This window comes from Maniola hyperantus, chromosome 6 (genome assembly GCF_902806685.2).
Source record: "Maniola hyperantus chromosome 6, iAphHyp1.2, whole genome shotgun sequence".
NCBI classification, from domain to species: Eukaryota; Metazoa; Arthropoda; class Insecta; order Lepidoptera; family Nymphalidae; genus Maniola; species Maniola hyperantus.
Window position 1 is genome coordinate 5,064,832 of NC_048541.1, and position 14,001 is coordinate 5,078,832.

Below are 14,001 nucleotides of genomic sequence, written 5' to 3' on the forward strand. Positions count from 1 at the left end.
TTTCAAATAATCAATTCGCTACGCGCTGCGGTAAAAATATTTTGTCGTACATTCCCCACAATGTCCGCCCGTAGTGTACTAGTTTGGCTATTTAACACCCATAATGTATTTTTGAGAATCGCTCCACGAACAATGGACCAATGATTATGTTATACTGTTGTAAAGTCAGACCAACGTCCAGAGGCTATTGTTTACCTCAAAGTGCGGGCTATTCAAAATGAAATGACAACTGATAGATGACCAATGAAAACCTAATTCGAAGGGAGTAAGGGTCATTATTGATTGGTGTTAATTTTTCCAAAGTGACAGTATTTCGTATTTGCATCGGGACGCGTGGGGTAAGAGGTGTGTGATTTATGTGCGTCTTTTGTTTTTGGCTGTTTACCCAGTACCGGTATCAATGGTGTAAAGCTACGAAGGTCGTTATTCTTGCATTGTGCCACCAGTATTGTCTCTAACGACATCGTTAGTAAGTAGCGGGTGGTCTTGCGCATTGAAATTCTATTGATGACGTGATAAATCTTCACCTTCATGTTATTACTGGGAACAGTTTGGGTAATTGTTTCGATTACACTGTGACATTTTACTTGATTTAGATTTAAGAGTACTTACTTAGGCCCTACAAAAGATTACAAAATAATTAAAAGTTTTAATCTTTCTGAAAAAAATATTTTTATTTGTACTATGTGATGCCTGCGATTTCGTCCTCGTTGATTTAACTTAGATTTTGAAAATCCTGTGGAACTCTTTGATTTATCGGGATAAATAGCATCCTATGTCCATCGTAATAGAATACAGCACTGAGGAATCAAGCTTCGTAGGTACAAGTTCTGTTACAGTTTTATGCAAGCATTTGTTAGTATGTATGTATTTTGGTAGTAGGCGTAAAAGACACGTTTATGGTCTCGGATTTTAAAATTTATTTTATGTTTTCACGCATTGAATCTAAAAGCGTATGAATAGGTATTTTTTCCCAAAACCGTCTGTCACATACTGATATATTGCCCTAAATGTAACAAAGGGAATTCTTTGTACTTTTGTCAAAATAAAACGGTATCATGGTATCGTCCCACACGATATGGGAATGTCACATTGAACAAAAATGTCACATGCATCGACGATCTAATACTTTTCACGAAGACAAAAGATATAAGCAGGAAAAGATTGAAAACATTTTGTAAGCTTCGGCTTAGTAAAGCTATTTCACGCGAATTTTAACTTATATAAGCTCAGTTTTTGTCAAAGCTAAGTTTGATTTATTACATTGAGTTATTATTAAATACTATCTTGTCCCAGCGAACTTCGTACCGCCTCACAGTCGATTCAAATTTTTTAAATTTTTCCCTCCATCCTCGTACTTCAAGGAATATTATAAAAAAAGAATTATCGAAATTAATTTTTATATATAGAGATTAAACGATGTGCTTCATAGAAATACATAGTTACATTGTGGCTTGTATATATCGGCGCGAAGACTGTTGTCGTTGAGCTGATTTAAATGGCTAGCTTTCCGGTAACATAGGTAGGTACCGCATAGCTGCTAGACTTTATTCTGGTTGCCGTAAACCATTTGACTGCAACATTTTACTTATTATAAAGCGCACTCAAATGCGTGACTTTTTTATTCACCTTCATTTAATTTTAATAATTTGCTTGTATCCTTCCATTTCAATCTAAATGTATAAAAGGAAAAGGTGACTGACTGACTGACTGAGTGACTGATCTATCAACGCACAGCTCAAAGGACGGATCGGGCTGAAATTTGACATGCAGATAGCTATTATGACGAAGGCATCCGCTAAGAAAGGGTTTTTGAAAATTCAACCCCTTAGGGGGTGAAATAGGGGTTTGAAATTTGTGTAGTCCACGCGGACGAAGTCGCGAGCATAAGCTAGTTTTTTTATAAAATTAGTAATGCAAGTTTGTTAATATAAAAATTAAAACTACTAAAAGTATTTTGCCATCCCTAAACATCGTTTATCCAGTATTACAAAAGGCAAGGTAAGGTAGGTACTAAAAATGATGAATTTATTCCCCAAAAAATTTTCAATCACATGAAGGATGTACCTAACAAAAAAGCTCAATATCTGTTCGAATCTGTTCAAACATTTTTATTGCTCAAACTCCATGATCGGCTCTAAGTTATTACAAAACCAAAGTCGTATTGTTGTCCCGGGACGGGTGATCCATGATGTCGTATTGTACATCCCGGCGTTGAACAATAACTTGACCATCGGGAACGAGCTTTTGTTACCGGCAGGTGAATGTTTCTGTAATTTCTGTTTAGAACGCCTATCAGACCGAAGCGGGCAAAGACTTTTGTGGCCTGGCTCGGTGATTTTTGCTCTCGATCCAGACAATGAAGTTTTACTTATAACTTTATTTTGGCTAAAGTTTATTACAAACTAGAGGATGCCCGCGACTTCGTCCGCGTGGATTTAGGTTTTTACTCCACCGTGGGAACTCGTTAATTTTCCGGGATAAAAAGTAGCCTATGTCCTTCCCCGGGATGTAAGCTAACTCTGTACCAAATTTCATCAAAATCGGTTGAACGGTTGGGCCGTGAAAAGCAAGCAGACAGACAGACAGACACACTTTCGCATTTATAATATTAAGTATGGAAGTATGGATATTAGTATGGATTAAACTAACTACTTTACACTTTAATGGTTTTATTATAATAAAACTGGGCTACGATAAAGTTGTCTGCCAGCGCGCAGCGTAGTGGACTGTGGCCAAATCCTGCTCATTCTGTGAGGAGAGCCATGCGCTGTAGTGAGCCGGCGATGAGTCGTTGTTAATAAGCCTATAGGCTATGCCTATAAAACCTATGTGCTTTTATAAAGAACTTTTTTTAAGTTTGTCACACATTTTTATAGGGATTTCTTTTATTTTTAAAACAAAATCGCCTGGTTTTCTTTCATTAGGATTTAAGACCGCTTTGTGGCTATTCTCTTTTAAAGATCAAAGCAATCTACTAATTGAAGTTAGTATGTACTTTACTCGTATTTGATATACGATGTTTACTTATAGAACAATAAGTTAAACTTAACAGATAACACCAAAGGTTAACATTATACGTACTCTTCTTTCTTTATTCAAAGCTGGTTTCCGTACTTAAACGTTTCCATCTGTTGTGCGTGCATTGCCCCTCCCCGCCGAAGTCTTCACTCCAGCCGTCCAAGCTCGTTTCAGAAGCCGAGTAGACCGCCCAGGTTGCCGAGGACTTCATGGAGTGAGGTTGGGGATCTCAAATGGCGTTCGCGTTGTTCTGCCACGCCCGTGTACTCTAGGAGCACGTACGTCGGTGTTTCATCGACCTCCATGTAGTCCCCGCACAGAGGACTGTCGGAGACACCTATAACGAAAAGGTGTTTGTTTGTGGGCTATGCCCTGTTATAAGTCCTATTCTTCCTATAAATTTACCTCTGCCTAGGCGGAGTACTCTTTCAGTTTGTCGTTTGTCTATGCTAGGGAAAGCTTCTTTGGCTTACCTGGTGTCTGTCGTGTTTGCCCATAATTGGAAATGCTCTTTAAGTGTTAGTTCATGCAACCAAGTTGTATACTCACTGAAGGGTATGGGAACGATATTATGTTCTGGCCTTGTCACCTTCAATGTCGAAGTCTTTCGTGCTAGTGCGTCCACCGCCTCGTTTCCCTGGTCCCCATCATGTCCTTTGACCTACTCATTAGTGTTTCCAGGGTCTTGTGACAGTCTTGTATGAGTTGAGAGGTTGTCGAGAGTTATGATGTTAACCGACGATGTTTCAAAATGACGCTACTTTTTTAAGTTGCAGTTGCATTTTTCTTATTCTGACAGATTTTGGACTACCCATTATTTATTTTGTATTGTATAAAATCGTAATTTTTTTATGGTTTTTTTTTGCAGCAAGTGCTTAGTTTATTGAATACGATAAAGCACAAAAAACTAACATAACCTGCTTAAAAAAGGTGTAAAAAAAATGTCCTCGGATAGATGATGACGCGAGACTTGCTACTAATATTGGCTCCGTAATATTAATGGTGTTATCCAGATCCCAGATCCTTTTTATGACAATAATAATATAGTGTCGATACAACCCATGATGGTTCCTTATCAACTGTATAAAAGAAACCATAACTCATATTCAGTGAATGAAATGTAAGATTTGATGCAAAAAAATGTTGTGTGATTATTATTTTTGGAATAAAAGCTATTTATTATGTTTCATCGTTGGAGAGTTTTACATAGTGCATTATCATCAGGTAACCAACTTTATAAAAAAGAGTCTTTAGAAAAATGTGTACCTACTAGGTACCAATAGAAGTAGGTATTTCTGATTTGATCACGTAGAAAAACTCCAAGGATAGCTCTCTCCATCGCACGCTGAATCTGCAATCAAGAGGTGTAAAATCAAAGCATTATGTATTTAGATTTAAATATAGCTAAATCACACTCCGTAGTACCTTTGTTCTCTTATTTTCCTTCACTGCGAACAATGGCGTGGATTCATGCTTTCCCTCCTCACTCCTCAGCCAAATAACCTCTCAGCTTTAACGAAGCAAGCAATAAAGAGACAGAATTAAAACTGAGTGGAGTGTCCTCTAAGAGATTTCACGGACATTCGGCATTAACACTACTCCCATAATGAGGGAGGTAGTGAAACTTTGGAACGATTCCAGAATAACTCGTAAACATTCCCGGAAAATAGCTAATGGGGTAAGAGGGGTGGAATTTTAAAACAATTTATTACTAAAGTGTTTTCTGTTGTAAGTCAATTAGAATTGGTTTATTTTAAACAGATTTTAAGCTCAACCATGTTTCTATTAGGCCTCGTTTATGAGTTCGTAACTTGTGTTACAAATGTTACGGGCGAATTTCAAAGAATGTACAAAATTATCACTGCCCAGAAGCAATGGCTATAATAATATAATATGTCTTACAAAATCACAGCGTACTTATGCCATTTATCGTTAAAAAAATTGTGAAACAGTGATGGCTAATTCCGTTGTACACAATCTCTAAACTAAACTAAAATGACACATCTAAATCTATTGATATCCCTTTCATAACGTTGCTTGCGGAAATGGATAGTACTATATTTAGACCTGTTAATATATTTTAATTTAAAGATTACACAAGCAAGATTACAAGAGCATTGGCCCCAGTACCTACCAGTGGCGAAGGGTGAAAATCTGAAAAAGGGAAGCCTAAAAGGTACCTAACTACCTACTTCGATTAAAGACGCTTTTTGTTTTCAAAACTCGATTTAGAAAAATTACTATCGTTAGGTACGTAACAGGAAATCTGTTAAACAACAATCTATGTGAATTAAGGTAATTTCTGATGTTGACTTACCAAACCGAATCTAAATTACCGCGAACTTACCTACACTTATTAGTTATTAATCACTAGCCCCAATTTATTATATCAAAATAAAACACCACTAACAACTTTAAAAACAAACGTGTATGGACGCTTCACAAAAACAAATAATAATCAATCAAATCACCCTTCAAAATACAAAATACTCAAAATAGTAGCATGTACCTGTTAAAGTAATACTATTAATATAATTTTTAATTTGGAGGTATAATACGGTAACTCGGATTCTAGCGGCTTACTTACGTCAAATTTGTCTGACCTGTCAGAGTTCCAAATTCGTATTCGCTTCTGGGCCAGATTAAATTGGTGGGCTCCAACCGTTGAGCGAGACAGACCTAGTTCGCTCCTTTTGCTTTCGCTAGGGAAATGAAAGAGATAAATACTAAGCACAAATCTAACTAGGGAATCCGATATTTTACGGCTTGTACGGCGTAGGACTGTAGGTGTATGTTACTTACATTAGCTGTTATGCTTTTAACTTAAATTAGTAATAACAAAAAAAAAATAGCATTTGTGACGATCGAACCTTTGTATTTACGAACGAACGTATTACCGAATTTATGTGAATAGTACCTACTTACGCTATATTATGCCAATTCTTAAAGGGAAGCCGATAGGAATCGTGTTATATTGACTCTTCGCCGCTGGTACCTACCTAGTTTATGTTAAACACTGTAAAGATAATCTAAATATATAAAAGGAAAAGGTGAACAACTGACTGACTGATCTATCAACGTACAGCTCAAACTACTGGACGGATTGGGCTGAAATTTGGCATGCAGATAGCTATTATGACGTAGGCATCCACTAAGAAAGGATTTTTGAAAATTCAACCCCTAAGGGTGTGAAATAAGGGTATGTTTGTGTAGTCCACGCGGACGAAGTCGCGGGCATAAGCCAGTTATATAAATAAATAGACTCTAGAATCAATATTTGAAAACTTGACACAGCTTAGTACACACCTGGCAACATAAAATATCCCTTCGTCCCGTTTTTATATATTTATATAGGTATTTTTCAGTAAATTATTATATGTATGCACAATTCTATCTAAATAATTCATAATAATATATATAGTATACTAGATTACTGTTCCCTACTCGGATTTGCATACCTAGTGGTGTTGCATGAAATTCTCAGCACTTACATGGAATTAACATACCGCAATCAGCAGAGAATGGAGATTACGAATATATTGTGAGCTTTCTCATTTAATTTAGACACAAAAAGCTGTAATCTGATATTTCATTTCATTATCTGAAGAGTAATAAAGTAGATATTAATAAGTAGAAGTGAATATCACCACTTTTCAACTTAAAATGCTGCAAGGATGTTAATAATTTGACTAATTTGAGATTACGGAACTCAAAATAAAGAACCACACTAATATTATAAATGCGAAAGTGTGTGTCTGTCTGTCTGTCCGTCTGTGTGACTGTCTGTCTGTCTACTAGCTTTTCACGACCCACCCGTGCAATCGATTTTGACGAAATTTGGTACAGAGATAGCATGCATCCCGGGGAAGAACATAAGCTACTTTTTATTCCAGAAAATCAAAGAGTTACCACAGATTTTTTAAAAACGAAAACTTACGCGGATGAAGTGGTGGGCATTACTTAGTTAATTATAAAATACTATTACACCTGATTATGAATTTATCTGCACATAGTAAACAGAACCTACTTATTGATGATGCACATCCCACCGAAAACCACATACGTACATATCGTTGTTACGTCATACATAAAATATTAAAAGCGGGGAGTCGGTCGGTGAAGTTAAAACCTCTATAGCTCAATGTTCTGGGAGCTTAACCCGACGCCCGGAATTAACCGGCTTAAACTCTCCACTTCTACTTGCAAACTTCACGATTAACCTGCATTAACGTGTATCTACATCAAAACACTACGTTATCTTCGACTACGTACCTACTTGTTATATACGTAGTTATAATATATACCTACTTAGTACAAGTATTGTATTGCATGTAGGTAGTTTAGAAGTTCAAAAAATAAAGCAGTCACTATCGAACAGCTGGTCGTTTTATAACATGGTAACAGCAGTGGGATTAGAATGGAATTCACCACACGAACACTTTGTATTACTATATTTTGTATTCGACCAAGAATCGAACCTCGTGGTTACTACCCTCACTGGACCCATCAGCGCCACTGGCGTTTTCCTCAGTATCCCCGCACCATCGTCACCATATCCTAATATTATCCCAAATAGTACATAGGATCTAGGAACTTACCTTTCTTATGTACTATGTTACGAAATTCGTCATGTTTCTCGTCTCACAAGTCACACCAATACTGTATCCAGGAACAGTGTATGGCCATCTTCTAAGCATGCGTGCGCCACCTCATCACTTACAAGCAGGTCTGATTGCAGCCAAGCGATCTATAACTTAAAAAAAGAAGAGTTATATTTAAAAGAGGACCAGCAACAGACCAAAATGAAATAAGCTATTGTAATTAAGGCTACTCCTTATCTTATAGCGGGAACTAGCTCCGTCTTACGACCATCGCGATATCCTACTATCTTAGTAGCCGAACGATTCTTTCTAGTTGAGGTAAGATTTAGGTAGAACAGAGGCAATGTGGCTAATTCCGTTGTACACAATCTCTAAACTAAACTAAAATAGCACGTCTGAATCTATTGCTATCCCTTTCATAATGTTGCTTGCGGAAAAGACTAGCACTAGATTTAGACCTGTTAATTTAGTTTAGTTTAGAGATCGTGTACAAGAGAATCGGCCCCACTATTAGACTTTCTTACATGCAAGTCTAAAACTGCCAAGTTATGTTAGCACCTCTTATGTTAGCATACTTTTAAGGGGGTTCCGTACCTCAAAAAGAAAAACTGAACCACTTTGTTGTCTGTCTGTCCGTCTATCTGTCAAGAAACCTACAGGGTACTTCCCGTTGACCTAGAATCATGAAATTTGGCAGGTAGGTAGATCTTATAGCTGACATTTGGGGAAAAATCTGAAAACCGTGAATTTAGGGTTAAATCACACAAAAAAATTAAATTGTGGTCATGAACTAATAATTAGTATTTTCAACTTTCGAAGTGAGTGGCTATATCAAGTGGGGTGTCATATGAAAGGTCTTCCCCTGTACATTCTAAAACAGATTTTTATTTATTTTTATGCATCATAGTTTTTGAATTATCGTGCAAAATGTTGAAAAAATACGACTGTAGTACGGAACCCTCATTGCGCGAGCCTGACTCGCACTTGGCCGGTTTTTGACCTTAAAAGCAATGATTTTGAAGTTTATTAATAACTAGATGATGCCCGTGACTTCGTTCCGCGTAGATTTGGGATTTTTAAAAATCCCATGGGAACTCTATTATTTTCCGGGATAAAAGCATAATATGTCCTTCCCCGGGATGTAAGCTAACTCTGTACCAAATTTCTGAATAATAAACTGTTGAGCCGTGAAAAGCTAGTAAACAGACAGACAGACAGACACACTTTTGCATTTATAATATTAAGTATGGATTTATGTCGAGTATAAATAAATAAAACATGAAAGGCGGCTTAGATTTCCCAGAATAACTCATTATGTGTGTTTGTTAGCACACGAGTAGATTTGTTAGACTCGACTGGTGTAATCTTATCTTGATGGGCTGTTTTAAGATATCTAATGTTTACTCTAGTTTTTTAAAATTATGTGTGCTTGATTAGATTGTGTGGGTGTATGTTAGGTCCTCTCCTTTACATACTTAATCGTACCTATTTAGTAATTTATCAATGTTTTGTTAAACTTTATTAATCAAATTAAAAGTCTTCCCTGATTATCTAATCATTTTGACGACCTCCCTGGCGCAGTAGTAAGCGCTGCGGTCTGTGTGGATTAGTGGGAGGTCCAGGGTTCGATTCCTTTTTATAATTTCTAAATGTCTAGTCTGGTCTGGTGAGAGGCTTCGGCCATGGCTAGTTACCACCCTACTAGCAATGCCGTGTCACCAAGCGATTTAGCGTTCCGGTACGATGCCGTGAAGAAACCAAAGCGGTATAATAAAAACTGCCATACCCCTTCCAGGTTAGCCCGCTACCATCTTAGACTGCATCATCACTTACCACCAGGTAAGATTGCAGTCAAGGGCTAACTTATATCTGAATCATAAAAAAAGACTGTCTAATAGGAATTTTTTGAAAAGTTTAGCACAATTACCAACAAATACACAAAAATAAACAAGTATGGTATACTTATCTAGTTTTTCCAAAACAAGTAAAATAAAGTAAAGATAATAAGCAACCGAGGGAGAGGGCTGGCTATCCTTAACACAGATCTAAAAATCTAGCTAAAATAGGATAGCCAGTTCTTGATCTTGTAACATTCTTAATATTGTATATGCTTATTCCAACAAGCACGCAAATTGTTCAAGATCAAATCCATGTATGAGTGTAACTAGATGATTGAAAAAAAAATGTGAGATTGTGAAGCATAATTATTTTCTAAGTTTTAGCTTACCAATATACCTAAATGTGTGAAACAAATTAAAATTAGCTGAAAAACATAGAACCATTTAATTCGATAATGAAACATTATTCCTGATAACCGCTAATTACGATAGCTTCCCCACAAAACTCGATATCCACATAAACAACCTATTGTAGCTCTGTCATTGTAATTGTACCGTAATTTAGTCATACGATATGGAATGCCGTATCACCGCGCTTCTATTACTCAGTGCCACTTTAAACTCTCGAATTAAAACCTCCTGTCATGTGAACATCAATTTGTCATTTTACCCGCATCTTGTGTTTCTGAGGAGATATCCTGATATTATGATAGCACAGATATATTACATTAACAAACGAGTCACACGAAGCCGCTGGATTCAGGAGATGCAAGACCGTGGCGTGTGGAAGTCCCTACAAGAGACATACCTACGCGTAGTGTGTTGGTATCGGTTGAAAATGATGATGATTATGAACGCCTTTTGTAACGGTTTCTCAATGAAAAAGCTGCGAGAAAGGGTAAAGCTACTGATTGAAAAACTCATCCAAGAATTGGTTAGAATGTCTGCTTTCAAACTGCTAAAAAAAACTCCGCATAGTTTTACTCAATTTTCACTAAAATAGATTTTCCAAGCTCTTTTGCTGTTATTCAATGGTCTATCACTGGTCTGGTAACTATTTTTGTCTAACGAGGCTGGAAGAGTTCGACTATTTTACTTTTTCTGAAGCTATTTTGAAAGTCTACGAAGAAAAAATCGTGATAAGACGTGTTCCAGCTACCCTGCAGTCTATGGAGTGTAATTATTTTGAGTACCTAGGTATAATACTATTATGTAATATAGTCTTTATGTTTTAGTAGCTCTACTAATACAGATTATTAATAGAATATCGTCCAAAATAATTGCTAGATTATTTGTGACGATATTCTATTAACTAATTAATTATTTGGTAGGTAGGTAATTATTAATTAATTGCTAGGTTATTGTAACCAACTGTATCGCTGTAAAGCAATCAACTAGAAAGAACTGCAATTGCAGTACGCTGCCGAAAGTAATGTCGATAGCAGATTTGTAGAGCGTTGTCTCTGTCGTTGAGACCGACGAAACGACATATAGGTATGAGTGACAGAGATAAAGCTCTACAAAGCCGAAATGCCATTCTAAATGCCGATGTACATTACTTTCTGCCGCGTACTGTAGTTTCACTTTGTTTCAATAAATAAAGAACAGAGAAAGCGTTTTCAGTAGATACAAAATGCAAAAATCAAAGTCTCTTTTGAAAGCACTGTTGTTGGTATCCAACGGCTGTAGTTTCCGGTCTCTTTTTGGGCTGTCTTGCCTATTGTATGCCCAGAGCTCACGGAACTAAATTTAAACTTGATCGATACGGATTACACCCAACATCTACAGCACAGACATTGCAGACATTTTATTAATAGATCGTCTATTTAACTGCAGTTTCTAGGTACATGATGTGCCAACCAGTATTCTATTTAAGGAAATAATACTGAAAATGTAAGTAACTATCCGAGCTTCAATCCGGTTCTAAAGTTTTTGAACATAGGTTAAGAGTAAAATTGCAAAAGTTTTTGCAAGATGCTACCAGCTGTAATAGGTTTTTGTGTGTAGACTAAAGATTAAACGATTAACCTTGAGTCCGTGAATTTCCTTGACGGAGTCATATTTTGGGCAAAGAAGCAGCCCGGCTGTAGAGTGCGAAAATGCAGATAGGTACTAGGCAGCTAGGAAGTAGTTACTCCTGACATTAGTACTAACAGACATTTTATTGTTACACTAGCTAATGCCTGCAACTTCGTCCGCGTGGACACACAAATTTTGAACCCCTATTTTACCCTCTTGAGGGTTCAATTTTCTAAAATCCTTTCTTAGCGGATGTCTACGACATAATAGCTATCTGCATGCCCAGCCCGATCCAATCAGTAGTTTGAGCTGTGCGTTCATAGATCAGTCAGTCAGTCAGTCATCTTTTCGTTTTATATACCTTCAACACGAAAAATGTTTTAAATGTTCCTTAAATGTTCAGTAAAAAAAGTGCGCAGTTTATCTGCAAAAGCGAATTTATTAAGTGTATAATAGGTGAGATGGCAGGTATGTACCTACCTACCTACTACAGGTAAGTAGATCCGCACCATAGTTTACATTTTCCGAATAGCCAAAAACGTTCGGAATTGACGAAGTTAATGAAAACATTGCCAGCAATTACCCAACACCCATACAATAATAAACCAAAGTGTATTGGATAGTGACGATGGTATACGGCTCAAAAATCAGCTCTATGGACGTATGAGCTTTACCGTTTCGGGCAAATTCACTAGGGTTGATTTACCCCGCAACCCTCCTGCCCATCTACCCCGTCTAGACCGCCCGCCAGCCAGACTGTCAGTTTTATTAAACCTCTGGAACAGGGAGGACGTCCCGACTTCATTCCTTTGGCGCGAATTTTTAAACGCGTGTGAATTCAAATTCCAAACGTGTTTTTCAGTGGTCGTCATTGACTCTCTTTTTTTTTTTGGTGTTTTGGACATTCGCTTTGGGATTGTGGACTTTATTCGATCACGTAAGAATATTAATTATTATTGGTTCAATTAAATTGACGCACGCAGATCTGGTTTTCATTTTCAGCAAATTGTTTTATTTAATTTAAATACAATTAAGCATTTTTATAGGATGAAACCTGAATTTTTGCGTTTTAATTAAGTTATTAAATATTATTGTGTGCTTGATTTTATTCAAACTAATCATTTAATTAAGTTGTATTTTCCATAACAAACGAAAACTTTATGCATGCGTTTGATAGAGCATTTCTCAGTGGTTTTCAAATATTTTGGAGATCACTGATGAATTTATCAAGCTATTAAAATGCTGATGCTTATATTATAATGGTAAAAATTGATATTTTTTATGTACATAGTAGGTAATAATTGGTTTATTTAATTAAGATCTATAAATAAAATGCAGCCTTGATACAATCCTAATTTAATTTATTTTAGTTTAACTTAGGTAGGTACCTAAGATAGAAAAAATTGTTATTTTTTATGTAGATAAAAGATAACAGTTTTTACCATAACAATATAATATTATAGGTACCCTAGGTATTATATATTATTTAAGTGCGTGTAGGTACAATTTGTTACGTTGTACCTATGTATAATATTTCAGTCAAAAAAATTACTATGGGCGTGAAACAAACCCTTTCAGCACGTTTTACCTTGTTAAAAGCTTGACGTTGTTTAGAGAATTAATTTTTTGTGCCTGAAAACAAACATACAGGAAATAAAATGGAAAAGCGTTCATGCGTTTTAATTTTACTACGCGATCGGAACAAAATTGCGGAACAATAAATAACCATTGATCACCTAGATCGAATTGTTTGTTTATTTTACCTTTGTTTTGATTTACAATGTATATATCGGAGTATAAGCTTAAAAGTACCTCTTTTTAATAAGACAGAAGGAAGACCCACCACGCTCCAGACTCCAGAATGCTGCAGTCTTCTTTCAAAAAAAAAAGTTCAGATAAAAAGTAGCTGAACCTTGTATTTACCTCGGAGTCGGTATGTAGGTATCCTATATAAGGGCATAGATGTATATATTTATACTAAGTAGGTGTGTAATATGTAGGCATACCGTATGTGTATACCGACTGTGCCAAATTACATTATATCATAAGTTTAGGTCACTAAGTTGTGAAAGTCGTAGAATAGCCTTGACGACCTCCCTGGCGCAGTGGTGAGCGCTGTGGTCTTATTAATGGGAGGTCTTGGGTTCGATTCCTGGCAGGGGTTTGGAATTTTATAATTTCTAAATTTCTGGTCTGGTCTGGTGGGAGGCTTCAGCCGTGGCTAGTTACCACCCTACCGGCAAAGCCGTACCGCCAAGCGATTTAGCGTTCCGGTACGATGCCGTGTAGAAACCAAAGGGGTATGGGTTTAATAAAAACTGCCATACCCCTTCCAGGTTAGCCCGCTATCATCTTAGACTGCATCATCACTTACCATCAGGTGAGATTGCAGTCAAGGGCTAACTTGTATCTGAATAAAAAAAAATAGCATTCAAACAGCCACGTTTTCGTATTCACAACAGTAGTAGGTAATAGATAGGTAATATAATACAGACAGACACGTATTCGTATTCACAATATCG

General features: G+C 36.6%; 1 protein-coding gene across 3 annotated transcripts in view; it reads left to right on the forward strand.

Annotated features, from left to right (window-relative positions):
- Positions 1-14,001, forward strand: part of LOC117983024 (roundabout homolog 2-like) — an 89,415-nt gene that overhangs the window by 31,200 nt on the left and 44,214 nt on the right. The window contains exon 1 of one of the 3 annotated variants that reach the window (XM_069499245.1): positions 12,270-12,416. The exons of the other annotated variants lie outside the window; for them this stretch is intronic. The gene's annotated coding sequence lies outside the window, so the exon portion shown is untranslated. Of the gene's footprint in view, positions 1-12,269; positions 12,417-14,001 lie in introns of those variants that run through there. 3 annotated transcript variants of the gene reach the window in all.